The sequence below is a fragment of the Macaca fascicularis genome, chromosome 1, assembly GCF_037993035.2.
Source record: "Macaca fascicularis isolate 582-1 chromosome 1, T2T-MFA8v1.1".
Classification (NCBI taxonomy): domain Eukaryota; kingdom Metazoa; phylum Chordata; class Mammalia; order Primates; family Cercopithecidae; genus Macaca; species Macaca fascicularis.
In genome coordinates this window covers 183,892,196-183,905,846 of record NC_088375.1, presented here as the reverse complement: position 1 = coordinate 183,905,846, position 13,651 = coordinate 183,892,196, and the positions used below count along the sequence as shown (strand labels likewise).

General features: G+C 37.2%; 1 protein-coding gene and 1 pseudogene across 5 annotated transcripts in view; one reads left to right on the top strand and one right to left on the bottom strand.

Annotated features, from left to right (window-relative positions):
• FAF1 (Fas associated factor 1) overlaps positions 1 to 13,651 on the bottom strand; it is a 512,111-nt gene that overhangs the window by 387,721 nt on the left and 110,739 nt on the right. The gene's annotated exons all lie outside the window — the stretch shown is intronic.
• Positions 5,367 to 6,279, top strand: LOC102134867 (small ribosomal subunit protein bS6m-like; annotated as a pseudogene).

The following is a 13,651-nucleotide window of genomic DNA, read 5'->3' as shown; positions in this document are numbered from 1 at the left end:
TAAATTTTTCAATAATATCCATGTATGTTCATGCATTAAAACAAAATACATTAAAAAAAATACCAGTAAACTCAGAAGAAATATAGGATAAACCAAGCCTTTTTTTCCCATTTCTTTCTTTGCCTTTAGGGTTGTAGTAAAAAGGAAGATAAAGGCCTAGGCCTTTGACTAGCAAAGAAAAGAAAGATATGATGTTATCTGAAAAACAACATTTTCCATCCTGGCTAACACGGTGAAACCCCGTCTCTACTAAGAAATACAAAAAATAGCCGGGCGAGGTGGCAGCGCCTGTAGTCCCAGCTACTCGGGAGGCTGAGGCCGGAGAATGGCGTGAACCCGGGAGGCGGAGCTTGCAGTGAGCTGAGATCCGGCCACTGCACTCCAGCCTGGGCTACAGAGCGAGACTCCGTCTCAAAAAAAAAAAAAAAAAGAAAAACAACATTTTGAAGTGGCCAATCTGTTAACATGGTAAGAAATGAAGATAACTGTAAAAAATAAAAAGCCAGATAGTAAAATTTTTTAAAGTTATTAAGGTAAAAAGAAAAACCCAGATATGGGACATAAAATTTTTAACGAGATCAATTAAAAGCATGGCCTGAATAAATTAATGATTCCAAAACTTCACTTTAACCATCAGTTTGTTTCCTTTCCATCAACCTTCATACCAGTTGCTAAGCAATAGCTGCCTAAGTGCTGGACTGTTACACTTCCTGACTAACTAGGAATGCTGGATCATTACATTTCCAGACTAAGAGTTTTGGACTCTGTTACACTTCCTGACTGACCAGGAATGCAAGGGCCTCATTATACTTTCTAACTTACTTAGAATTCTGAACTTTATTTCTCCTTACTGACCAAAAATTTAAGACTCTGTTATACTGTAAGTATATTAAGAGCCATTACCCTAAGCAGGAGTGTTGGATCCTCACTAACTAGGAGTACTAACCCTTTCACATTGACTAACTAAAACCAATACTTTCATTCTCATGTAAAAACTCTAGATTTTGAGTTCCTAGGTGGATGCAGCCCAAATGGTGAAAGGGAGGTAGGTAGATACCAAGAAAAAGAGCCAAGAGTCTGGGTAATTACTTCCCTGAATCAATAATTAGTTTTTAGCTTGCCATTTGAGGTCTATATTAAGAGAACACCATTTTGTAATCCAAACCAGTATAATTTTAGATCATTCTTAAGCATGTATTTTAATATTACATGCATTACTGAAAAAATCATTTTTGGATTATGAATTATCAAACTAAAATATTCTTGCCACACACAAAATTCTTGTCTACAAAGTCCTATAAAACCAGACCCCTACCTCTGCTTAGTCTTCTCCTCTAAGCACACTCCTTTGCTCACTATACTCTAGCCACATTAGATTTCTACCTCTTTCTCCAACACGTCTGCTCTCACCTCGGGGCCTTTGTGTTTGCTTTTCCTTCTGTTTTCACAGTGCTTTTTCCTCAGATCGTCACCTGGCTGGCTCCTCATTCTCACATTTCAGCTAAAATGCTACCCCATAAAATAACCCTACCTGACTCTACAATATAAAATAATCCCCTCTATATCTTTAGTCATGCTATTCTACTATTCTATTTGGTTTTCTTCGTGATATTTATCATATTATAAAATTACACTGTATATTTATAAATTTACTTTTGCAGATTATCTGACTCCCATCTGCTCAAGAATATAAAATCCAATAAGACTGTGGATTTTGTCTTGTTCACTGCTACATCCCCTGTGCCTAAAACAGCGCTAGCACATAGTAAGGGACTCAACATAATATTTGAATTCATACATAATAAGAGAATGAGATAAACTCATTTTGGACTTACTAGCTTTATAAACTATCATGGCAGGTGACAGAAATAGAGATGTCACCGAATGCCAACTATCTTTCTCTAAAACTAAAACCTAAATGTGCTACTTCAACATTCTACTAGTGATCACAGAACTGATTTTTTTTTAATATTGAGAGCTATGTGTCACATATTGATAAGAGGGTTTGCCTATGGTTTCTGACCTAATTCTTTTTCTTCATTTTATGGACATATAATAGCTGTATATATTTATGGAGTACATATGATATTCTGATACAAGCATACAATGTACAATGATAAAATCTGGGTAATTGGGATATCCATCACCTCAAACATTTATCATTTATTTGTGTTGGGGACACTCCAAATCTAGCTATTTAAATATATACAATAAATTATTGTTAATTACAGTCAGTCTACCGTGCTACAGAACATCAGAACTTATTCCTTCTATCTATTTTTGTACACATAAACCAACCTCTCTTCATCCCCCACTCCCTACCACCCTTCCAGCCTCTGGTTACCACCATTCTGTTCACTAACTCAATGAGATCAACCTTTTAAAGCTCTCACATATAAGAACATGCAATATTTGTCTTCTGTGCCTGACATTTCATTTAACAGAATGTCCTCCAGTTCTATCCATGCTGCTGTAAATAACAGGATTTCATTCTTTTTAAGGCTGAATGATATTCCATTGTGTGTGTGTATGTGTGTGTGTGTGTGTATTGCATTTTCTTTAATTCATTCATCCTTTGATGAACACTTAGGTTGATTCCACATCTTGGCTATTGTGAACAGTACTGCAATAAGCATAGGGGTGCAGATATCACTTCAAAATACTGATTTCCCATATTTTGAATATATTCCAGCTGTGAGAACTTCTGGGTATATGGTAGCTCTTTTCATTTTTTGAGGAACCTCCATACTGTTTTCCATAATGGCTGTACTAATTTATATTCCCACCAACAGGGCGTAAGTGTTCCCCTTTCTCTGCATCCACCAGCATTTGTCATTTTCTGTCTTTTTTACAGTAGCCACTTTAACTAGGGTGAGATGATATCTCATTACGGTTTTGGTTAGCATTTCCCTGATAATTAGTGATGCTTAGCATTTTTTCATGTATCTGTTGACCATCTGTATGTCTTCTTTTGAAAAATGTCTATTCAGATCATTTGCCCATTTTTTTTAATCATAGTATTTGTTTTTCTACAGTTGAGCTGAATTCCTTATATATTTTGGATTTTAATCCCCTGTCAGGTGAATAGTTTGCAAATATTTTCTCCCATTCTACAGGTTGTCAATTACAACTGATTTTTAAGATGCTTTGAAACAAACATGGCTACAGGGAGAAATATGTGTACATGGCAGATACTCAGATATTCACTTTTTCCTGCTAAACCTGTACATAATTCCATAAACCTTAATATACTGCTCGAGACAGACACTATTAATGGCCTTTGCACACAGCAAAATATAACTGAACAGAATTGATTTAAGTGTTAAAACTGTTTGTCATCTCTAGTATACTGGAATCTGAATCTAGAGCCCAAAGACCTGGGCTCCAAGTTTTTGTCTCACAGCAGTGTCAACATAATGATGGAGCCAAGAAACTGATTCAGGAGAAATGAATACAAAGAATCTGGAAGACAATGTGAAGGTGGTAGCATCAATAAATTAGAGATGCGACTGTGCTTCAAGTATTTTCCAAGTCAGGTTACTGGTATGAGATGGTGTGAGAAAAGAGGGGTACCTGAAAATAAGATTATAAAGGAGGTGGCAGTGATTGGTAATGATAAAGTTTTGGTCAAGATTATAACAGAGGGTGCCCTGAGCAAGATAAATGTTTGAAAAGCTGTGTGGAAGAAAAGGTTTTAAGTACCAAGGAACAGCGATTCCAAATAAAGGCTTAATAAAAGAAAAATAAAGGTTTAATAAAATAAAAGGTACAGAAATGTAAAATGTGGTGGGACTTCCAGCTAACTTAAGTCAACAGTGACTGCTTACTGTCATCCAATATCTCCATCTGTCTCAGTTATCAATGTATCGACTCTCAGATCCAAAAGCATCCTTCAATTATGTTCTGATTTAAGAAAAAAAGAAAAATCTCTTTAGATATCTCTCTCCTTTAAAGTAAGCATGATATTAACCTTTCTCTGTAAAAGGCACTGGAAGGACACTGCAGAAGAAAGATGTTCACCTGTAGTTTCTGGCTGCAACTTGGAAGCCAGCAGTATGAGCGTGAGGATATCCAGTATTCTCAGCCATGGGTTCAGAACACCCTCTCTCTGCAACCTTGCAGTCTTAGCCTACCAATAACCTTTGCATGGCCTTCTCAACATGCAAACAAGTGTTCAAAGGCCTCCTGTCCACCCACTAGGACTCTGACCTCCTCTGTAAAACCCTGCACACATCCTGCCTGTGGTTAGAGGGTTAGCACCAGGCTGCTGCTCCTGCAAATTGCCCACCCCCATGTGCAGTCTGTCCATGCACAGAGGGACCCCACACTCTCTGCAAGCCCACTGTGTACCTACTCTTCTGCTTCCTGATTGGCTTCCCCACCTGCACAGAAGATGCTAACTGCTTGTCTAGTGACTACAAACCAGGACTAGCCTAGTGTAGCCAAACCAGTGAACATCTTTTCTATTCGGTAAGCTGAACTACATATTCAGCAAGATGTGAATCCCTTCTAAGTCTGCCCTTCCTTAGGACAATTTCTTGGGAGAAATTTGCTGGGAGAAATAAATCTCAAACGCAACCCAACTCAAAATTATACTCAAACTCTTAGCACACATAAAGGGAGACTCATGACCAGGCACGGTGTCTTACGCCTATAATCCCTGCACTTTGGGAGGTCAAGGCAGGTGGACCACCTGAGGTCAGGAGTTCGAGAACAACCTGGCCAACATGATGAAACCCCGTCTCTACTAAAAATACAAAAATTAGCTGGGCGTGGTGGGGCACGCCTGTAATCCCAGCTACTCAGGAGGCTGAGGTAGAAGAATCACTTGAGCCTGGGAGATGGAGGTTGCAGTGAGCCAAGACTGTGCCACTACTGCATTCCAGCCTGGGCAACAAGAACAAAACTGGGAGAGGAGAGGAGAGGAGGAGGAGAGGAGGAGGAGAAGAGGAGGAGAAGAGGAGGAGAGGAGGAGACGAAGAGAGGAGGAGAGGGAGGGGGAGGGGAGGGGGAGAGGGAAAGGGAGAGGGAAGGGAAGGAGAGGGAAAGGGGAAGGGAAGGGGAAGGGAAGGGGAAGGGGAAGGGAAGGGGAAGCGAAGGGGAAGCGAAGGGAAAGGAAAGGAAAGGAAAGAGGAAAGGAAAGGAAAGAGGAAAGGAAAGGAAAGAGGAAAGGAAAGAGGAAAGGAAAGGAAAGGAAAGAGGAAAGGAAAAAGGAAAGGAAAAGGAAAGGAAAGGGAAAGGAAAGGAAAGGAAAAAGGAAAGAAAAGGAAGGAAAGAAAGGGAGACTCCTTTCGAGGCATAAAATCTATTTGCCTTTGTCTATACTACGCTGTATACTATGTACAGCTTTCAATAAAAATTACAAAGCATACCAAAAAAAAAAAAAAAAAAGTAGTACATTTGCAAGTGACAAGCTGTCATCAGAAACAGACTGAGGGGGCCCGGGATCATGTGGCTGGAGTGTGCTTTTGCTGTCTGGGAGACGTCAGGCCTGGCCACCTCCAGGTCCCCGCCGTCCCCGCCATCCTGCCCCTTCATGTCCTGGGAACCAGCTCGCTTCCAAGCCGCACTCATCAAGCCTCTGGGCATGCCCCGCTATGAGCTGGCTTTAATCCTGAAAGCCATGCCGCAGCCACAGACTGTTGCTGCTTTGAAACATACGATAGAGGCTCCGATGGACAGAGGAGCAATAGGAACTTGGAAAACCTAGGTGAACGAGCGCTTCCTTGTAAGATCTCCACCCCCAAGCCTGTAATCCCAGCACTTTGGGAGGCCGAGATGGGCGGATCACGAGGTCAGGAGATCGAGACCATCCTGGTTAACACAGTGAAACCCCGTCTCTACTAAAAATTACAAAAAACTAGCCGGGCGAGGTGGCGGGCGCCTGTAGTCCCAGCTACTCGGGAGGCTGAAGCAGGAGAATGGCGTAAACCCGGGAGGCGGAGCTTGCAGTGAGCTGAGATTGCGCCACTGTACTCCAGCCTGGGCGACAGAGCGAAACTCCATCTAAAAAAAAAAAAAAAAATCTCCACCCACAATCAGTGGCACAACAGAGGAAGGTATTTCCTGGTGGATTTTTATGCACCAACCACAACTGTTGAAAGCATGATGGAGCACTTGTCTCCAAACATAGATGTGATTAGACCAAACACTGTCAAACATCCTCTGACCCAGGAACTAAAGGAATGTGAAGGGATTGTCCCAATCCCACTTAAAGGAAAATTACACTCCACAAAGAAGAGGAAGAAGTAAGGAGATTCACCAGGGATTAGCCTTATATTTAATCCCTTCACATTTGAGCAGCACGGATGAGAAGAAATAGTTTGCAAGCCTGGCCTTTATATAAGAGTGTATTGCAGGTGCTGTTTGATTTTTCTAAGATATTTTTAGCCCTTGATCCCCTTTGCTGAGAGAGGTGAGGAAGTGCTCACTGACAGCTTCTCTGTAATTTGTGGCACCAGCGATCATTCTTGATTTTGTTTTCATTAGTGCCATTTGTCAGTGAGGACTTTTCCCCTTACAACAGTAACACCATTTTGAAGAGCAAAACTTGTAATACCAATCAGGATTGTGAGCTAGTCATTCAGACTGCATAACCATGCAGAAATAAAAATTGAAGACTAATGTATTAATTATATGGGCAATTTTGCTTTGAGTAATAAACTTGATTTTAGAAATAAAAAAAAAACTGAGATAGGACACAGATGTTAGAACGGGAAATTTTAGATGACTATGATTAATATGTTAAAGGCTCAAATAGAAAAAACAGACAACACCTAAGACCAGATGGGTAATTAGAGCAAAGAAACATAAACTTAGCTTGAAATTTTAAAAAAATACTGTAACAGAGATGAAGAATGTCCACAACAGGCTCATCAGTAGAACTGACACAGTCAAGGAAAGAATAAGTGAAATTGAAGATAGAGCCATAGAAATTACTAGAGCTACAGAAATTACTCAAACTGAAACACAATGAAAAGAACAAACAAAAGCTGTACAACAAAAAACAAACTATTTAATATATGCATAGTCAGAATCTTAGGAGAGAGAAAGAAAAGAAAAAAATAACCATGAATTTTCAAAACCAACTAGAGGGAGCTGGTGGGCTCACAACATTGTGAATACACTAAATATCCCTGAATTGTATGTTTTAAAATGGTTAACTGTATATTATATAAATTTCTCCTCAATAAAAAAGAAAAATATTTCAAAATCACAGATCCAAGAGCACCAACAGCACCCAAGGCTATAAGGCTTTAGAAACACACATACACACACACACACACACACACACACGCACACACACCTCTAGGCATATCATATTCAAACTATGAAAAACAAACACAAGGAAAAGTCTTTAAAAAGGCTGTCAACAAAAAATCCCATATCCAGTGAAAGCATCTTTCAAAAATGAAGAAATAAAAACTTCCCCAAACAAAAAACTGAGAATTTATTGCCAACAAATGTACTCTACAAGAAATGCTAAAGTAGTTCACCCAGAAAGAATAGTATGCCAGACAAAAACTTAAACTTATACCAAAAAAATAATTTTAAAAAACCACTGGAAATAAAACAAATGATAATAAAATTAAATTAAATTAACTTTCTCCCTGTATTTAATTGCTTGAACAGATAACTGACTACCAGAAGTAAAAACAGTAGCAAAATATTATGTTTCCAGCATATGCAAAAGTAAATTGCATGACAAAAATACAAAAAAAGTGCGAGAAGAATTGGAAATACAATGCTGTATAGGGTTGTTAAATGAAGCAGTATTACTACCTAACTGTAGATTCTGTCTGATTATATTGTAAAACCTAGGATAACTACTAAAAATAATTTTAAGAGATATAATTATGCCAATGGAGAATAAAAAATTCACTGGCAAAAGTTTAATATGAAACAGGATATTTGCATAGTCTCAAAATATTTCCCACAAGATACTTACTAATTACAAAGGGAAGCATGGTAACTCTCCATTGGAGAAAACTGGGAGACACTATCTTAACCACATGTCAAAGTTAACAGCACTAGTAATAACATATACTGATATCACGTACCTCCTGTTACACTGAGAAAAATACAAAATCACACCTGTGATACTCTTTCCAAGAATGCATAAACTCACTCTCTCATGAAAAAACATCAGACAAACTCAAACTGAGGAACATGCTCCAAAATACCTGATCAGTAATCTCTCAAAGTGTGAAGGTCATGGAACAAGGAATGGCTGAAGAACTAGCACAGGTTGGAAGAGGCTACACAGACGTGACAACTAAATGCATTGTGGACATTAAATGTGATCTTGAACCAGAAAAAGCACATTAGTAGAAAATCTAGTAATAGTCAAATAAGGTCAGTAGTTTAGTTAATAATATTGTACTAGGGCAGACATGGTGGCTCATGCCTCTAATCCCAGAACTTTGGGAGGCCGAGGCAGGCAGACCACGAGGTCAGGACTTCGAGACCAGCCTGGCCAATATGGTGAAACCCCACCTCTACTAAAAATACCAAAAAAAAAAAATTAGCCAGGATTGGTGGCACATGCCTGTAATCCCAGTTACTCAGGAGGCTGAGACAGGAGAATCGCTTGAACCCAGGAAGTGGAGGTTGCAGTGAGCCAAGATCGCACCACTGCACCACAGCCTGGGCAACAGAGTGAGACTCCATCTCAAAAAATAAAAATAAAAAAAATTAAAGAAAAGAAAAGAAAATTACCAATAGCACTATGTCAATTGCTGTGTACTGTATTTATAAGATGTTAATATCAGCAGAAGTTTGAAAAAGGGTATTGAGAGCTCTACACTATTTTGCAATTTTTCTGTAGTTCCTTTACATTTTTAGATATCCTTGCATTCTAAACACACTGCTATCACTCATTATACATTTTAACATATTCATCCTCTGTGCAGTAAATAAATTACTAACAAAAAAATAAGTCCAAAAATTCAAGCATAGAACTTGTGAGAGTGCTTCTGGACTTGCCATACTCCTAAAATATAGACTATATTTTAGTTTCTGCAGACTATATAGACTATAGTCTACTTTATAGAATGACTGACTATATAGACTACTAACCTCTAGACTATATAGACTACTAACCTCTAGAACTATACGTCAGTTTTGGCATCCATAAAACATAATAAATATCCTTGTAAAAAAAAAAAAAAGTCAAAATGCCAACATTTTGGTAACAACATAGCATTATATTAGAGCTACTTAAATACCTTCAAAGACATCTACACAGCCGCTAGTCATGGCTTTATTAAAGGTATCATATAATGCTTTTCCCCAGCTATATCTATGAATCAAAGTGTACATTTATCAATACAGCTCTTCCTTACACACCCTAGCTGGAAATCATTTAAATCCTTTCAACAATACACATTCTCTTTAAATGTAGAATTGTGTGTGTGCATGCGCACAGGCACGTACGCTTGGGTAAGGGAAAGAGGCAATAAAATAATGTCAGGTGTCCCCACTAAGAGAATAGTCTGTTAAGGAATAAAAGGGATAAGACTTCAGGTCAGCTTTAAAGGAAAGATGAAATTTGGACAGTTCCTGAAGGGTTAGGAGCTACGAAAAAAAAAATTGAATGGTTAACAAGAAATAGAGGAAAACATCCAAGGGAGACCTATAATAGCAAAAACTTAAGAGGTAGAAATATATATGGCATATCTGAGAATACAGGCTAACTAGCTGGATTACGAAGCTATACATACTTCAGGAGTTACGGAAACTCATTCATGATGAAGAGGAGGGGTTAAATGCTAGAGCTTTCAACATTAAGCTAAAGAGGAAAGCTCAGATTCAGTAACAGAGGCCTTTAAAGAACAATTCCACTATTCAGTTTCCTGTAACGAAAGCAGATGTATGTACACAAAGATTAATCTTAGAATGCCTTGGAATCTGAAGAATTACATTTACCACACAGATAAATTTTAAACTTGGCTCTTTAAGATATAGAGTGAGTATGTGTTTGAGAGAAATTGAGTACATGCACAAGAGATAAAGAAGTATTTAGATGAGCGTAATATAAAAACATAAAATATTAAAAAATAACTAAAGCATCAAATTAAATCCAAAAACAGATTATTAAAAGATAAAAAAATGAGAACCTGGCAGGTATAAGTAGGAAATAGAAATTTTGTACATGAATACTTTAATATTTTACTTAAAGATATAGAAGTATAACTAGAAATTTTAAGAAATTATATTACCATTAAATAGCAAATTTTTTAAAAAACTGACAGTATGAACAGGAATTTTAACTGCCATATTATTTTTTCTTTTCCAAGTACACACTGATTTATGTCAGCTGATTCTTGAAACTAGCAGGAAGAACTGCCAAGTCATCATATTTACAGATGTGCTACACCATTGATTTTGCTACAATGATATTTGGTTTAAACTTCCAGTAATAGAAATAAATTAAATCAAGCTAACTTGTAGGTTAGTAAGCTTTAAAAAATATCAAGTACACAGTGCATCTGATTGATATGAACAATCCTAAAAATGGAGCAATTTACATTTTTCTTTTTCTTTTTTTTTTTTTTGAGACAGAGTCGCACTCTGTCACCCAGGCTGTCGTGCAATGGTGCGATCTCAGCTCACCACAACCTCTGCTTTCCAGGTTCAAGCGATCTCAGCCTCCTGAGTAGCTGGGACCACAGGCATGTGCCACCACGCGGGGCTGATTTTCGTATTTTTTGGTAGAGACGAGGTTTTGCCACGTTGACTAGGCTGCTCTCAAACTAAGTGACCCACTCGCATTGGCTTCCCAAAGTGCTGGGCCTATAGGTGTGAGCCACTGTACTGAGTCTAAATTTTTATTTTCTTTTAAACGTCCAAGTCGTAAGTAGCATATGCTACTTCTTTCAGAATTAGCATAAAGCCTTTAAATTGGTTTTCCAGCTGTGAGCTGAATCCCTATTTCATTTAGTTTACTTTATAAAACATACATTTATACTGTCAATTTACATAAGTAATACTAGCTATCAAAAAACAGTAAATATTAGCCACGTTTCCAAACTGCATTCAACCATGAGCACCAGCATGTTCTGCTAGATGATTAACACGACACATTTTTAGTGGGTCCTAAAGCCTCTGAACTGTTGTCTACCATAGATTTTATAAAGCAGATGTTTCTTTCTTGCAATAAAGTAATTCTAGAACTAGATTATATTTATAGGAAAAGTGATACAACAGGTAGAGCAAGATCCAATGCAGAAATAAGCAAAAGGTAAAACTGCAATCAAGAAAAATTGTGAACCTCAAAAGGTTTCAATTTGATCAGGCAAACCAATGTGAGTTTAGTAAATTGAGAATTTCATGCTTCTAAAAACTGAGATTTTCCTCGGAAAGGTAAAAAAAAAAAAAAAAAATTCTTTCATACCTATTTAATTACAGTTTGGCAGTGTTTTATCACCCTAAGTTTCTCCTGAGAATCAGAACTGATAAAAACTTTCAAATAGGTTAGGCTATATAATGAGCTTTCCTTATAGTAGAATGGCACAACCAAATATAAATAGGAAAGAAAAAAAGATTTGTATGACATGCTTAGAAAAAAACTGCAAAGAAAAGATTCATGAAAAGTATTTCTCAAAAAAGTCACAATAGGTAGAGTTCATGTAATTTTACTAGTTAGATATTAAAACTAGCCCTTTCTTATTCCTTGGGTGTCTGGGTTATCCCGCTCTTTCCTCAAACCTTATGTTTGCCAGACAAGGAAAAGTAATATCATCAAGAGTCAGAAGTCTTAACAGCAAAGACATTCAAATATCCAAATGAGAAAGAACAGACCTAAAAATACGCTTGCTAATAATAAACTCAGTCAGTCAAGTATTCATTAGGCAATTACTATGTGTCACAGACAAAATTAATAAGAAACACAATTCCCTTCCTCTAGAACTGAGAATCTATGTGACAACAAAGCAGAAATGTATTTAGAGTAAAGCACCACTATGTGATTACAGCCAAAGCTCAACATGACATTATTTATAAGTGGTAGGAAGAAAAAAACTAGTACAGAGAAGAATAGCATACTAGGTAGGGAAAATGTGATAAGTAATCTTAAAATGTGGTTTACCACTATGACAATTCCTCATGAACTGACAGGCCTGGGTTCAAAACTCTATCCCTTAACAGCTATATGAGCTTGGACAGTTTACTTAACTTCGTTAGCCCTCAGTTTCTCATCTATATAATAAAACTAACATTTACCTATTTACTTTTGGGGACTGCTGTGAGGATTGAGTGAAATAATGTAAGTGTATCACTTGACATGATGCCTAACACAAAATAAACCCTCAATTAAAGAAGAGACAATAGAAGATGGAATGGTTGTCAGGTTAAAAACAGAGAAATTGAAAAATTTTGTAAATAATGCGTTGTAGCAAAGAAGCAGAAATTGATATGATGAGCTATTCGTTCACAGTAACTTATCTTTTGTTATAGCAAGCATCTGTGCAAATATAAACCAGTGTCTGATGGCCACTGATGAAGGGCAGTGCTCAATGCTTGGCTGCTTTCGGATGAGGACAGAGACTTATTATTATCAATAGTCCATTCATTCATAAAACTGCAGGTGTCCATAACACTGTATAAAGTAGAAAAGCAGTGTACATTTGAGGACCTCTACAGCCACATCCTGAGCAGAGTAGCGGAAGAAACTGTTGCATGAAATTTTAGGGCAATCATTAAGATATGCTTCTTCAAAAGTGAAAATTGGAGGAAATTTCTCAAAGTACCTCAATGGATCTTAAAATGAGGCAGATTATGTGCAGTACAATTTTCCCTAGTTTTGACTCTTCAGTGTATATGACTGTACTATAAGCTTCTATTAGTACAAAATTACCTTCGAGGACTAAAAATTCAATGACAATATAGAAATACATTTGCAGATTTGTTTTACTCTTGTAGGTTGAAACGTAGTTAAAGATCAATATAAGCACTCTGAATAGAGTCTTTCTTCAGTAAAACAGCAATGTCAGCACAGGCAGCAAACTACAGCAGAAACTGAGTGCAAAGTTCAAAAATCATTTCCTAAGAGCATCGAGTACTTAAAATGTAGTATGGCTAGGTTAATGTTTACTTTCACTTTATTTCACTTAACGTTGGGTTATCAAGTATATGTCAGATAGCTTTCCCTGGATCTGCTAGAGATTATCGGAAATTTTAATTTATTGAAGGAGTTTCATATCTAGAGATCGTGTGTAAAATAACTGGAAGAGCATCTTCTCCTGCCATCATCTACACTATAAAGTTGTTAAAATAATTTTTAATAGTATGTGTACAAATGTTTCAAACTTATGAAGATCTATTAAAAATCTGTACTACTATTTATAATTAACTGCTATTCATTGAATTTTAACAAAAAATTAGGACATAATAGATCCTTCAGAAATACTTCATATATCACGGAAGCTTGAGTATAATCTAGTGTACAAACCTTTTATTTTATATGAGGAATTCAGAAGTTAGAGAGAAGTAACTTGGCCAAGGCCACATTCAATAAATTACTAAGAGGTCTGAAAAGCCAGGGCTGTTCATTCAATTAATGCAGTGTGTTTACCACTATAGCTAGCATTTTGATTAGTCAAAATTACACAAGCAATAAAAATTTTTATTCTCCCCTGGCCCAATTCTTCTA